This window comes from Poecilia reticulata, linkage group LG18, assembly GCF_000633615.1.
Source record: "Poecilia reticulata strain Guanapo linkage group LG18, Guppy_female_1.0+MT, whole genome shotgun sequence".
Taxonomy (NCBI): domain Eukaryota; kingdom Metazoa; phylum Chordata; class Actinopteri; order Cyprinodontiformes; family Poeciliidae; genus Poecilia; species Poecilia reticulata.
In genome coordinates, this window is record NC_024348.1 from 20,443,755 (window position 1) to 20,444,804 (window position 1,050).

A 1,050-nucleotide genomic window follows, 5' to 3' on the forward strand; every position below is an offset into this window, starting at 1 on the left:
TAGAGCAGCGTATCATCTGCATAACGACGATACGCGGCAAAAACACAAAGTCTCACCAAGTGTTTTTARTCTGATTTCAGGTGAAAAATTCTTGACACACTACAAGTAACTAATTGGTRAGATATAGGAACTTATTCTGGTYCTGCTCTGCATCCCCWGAACCAAACAGCATTCAGCTTCTATGCACCGTAAATCTGCAACAAACRTACAGAAAACTGCAAAACAGCTGAAACACTGAGTTCCTTTGAATCTGGACTAAAAACCCAGCAGTTTAAAGTCCCAATAAATGAAMCCAACATTTTGATGACTTTTGGYTAAAAGTAATGCTTCAGTTGTTGATGACTTTATATTGTTGTGTATTTATGATGTAAATACGTTTTAACCACCTTGTTGCTACACACACGATCTTGATTGATTTAAGCCAATTATCTTGGCTTAAATCAAGATAATTGGCTCTGGTACTCATCTGGTACTTTTTCGATGGAAAAAGTACCAGATCCAGTGACAGATTATTGAAAAAAATGTTAAAAGTTAATCACATATGGCAGCAGAACCAGCACTTAATTACTTAATTATAATTAATAACTGAACACAAGCTCCTAAATCTTGATGAAAACGTACTCGTTAGTTTTGTCTTATTTCAAGTGATCTAGAAAGTTGACTGAAGTACTTGGTAACTTAGTAAGTATTTTTTCTTGCCTTGTTACTTGTTATAATCTGAGCCACTGTGTAGATATTAAATAGGAGGGGCCCRAAGGTGAAACCTTGTGGTACACCGGATGTAATCCATCCCTCTTCTTCAGGTGAGACGCTGTTTTGCAACGCATTTCAATTAATTTTTAGATTAAATTTCTTGTAATTACCTCTGTCATATAAAATTTTTCTTTTTCTTTTTATGGTTACACCTTCCAGTGTTTCTAWACCTTCACCTCTGCATACGACGCAGGATGGATCTGGACTTCCAGACTCTCCTGACCAGGTAGTGTGGTTCCACTCATTATCATATTATTTAGTGCAGTGGTTCCCAAACTTTTTCTCCTGCAACCCCCC

The 1,050-nt window shown here is 36.8% G+C and overlaps 1 protein-coding gene across 1 annotated transcript in view; it reads left to right on the forward strand.

Annotated features, from left to right (window-relative positions):
* The window catches only part of LOC103480821 (flocculation protein FLO11), a 14,052-nt gene continuing 13,002 nt past the window's right edge, over positions 1-1,050 (forward strand). Inside the window, exons 1-2 of the mRNA XM_008436006.2 lie at positions 1-803; positions 913-979. The gene's annotated coding sequence lies outside the window, so the exon portion shown is untranslated. The remainder of the gene's footprint in view (positions 804-912; positions 980-1,050) is intronic.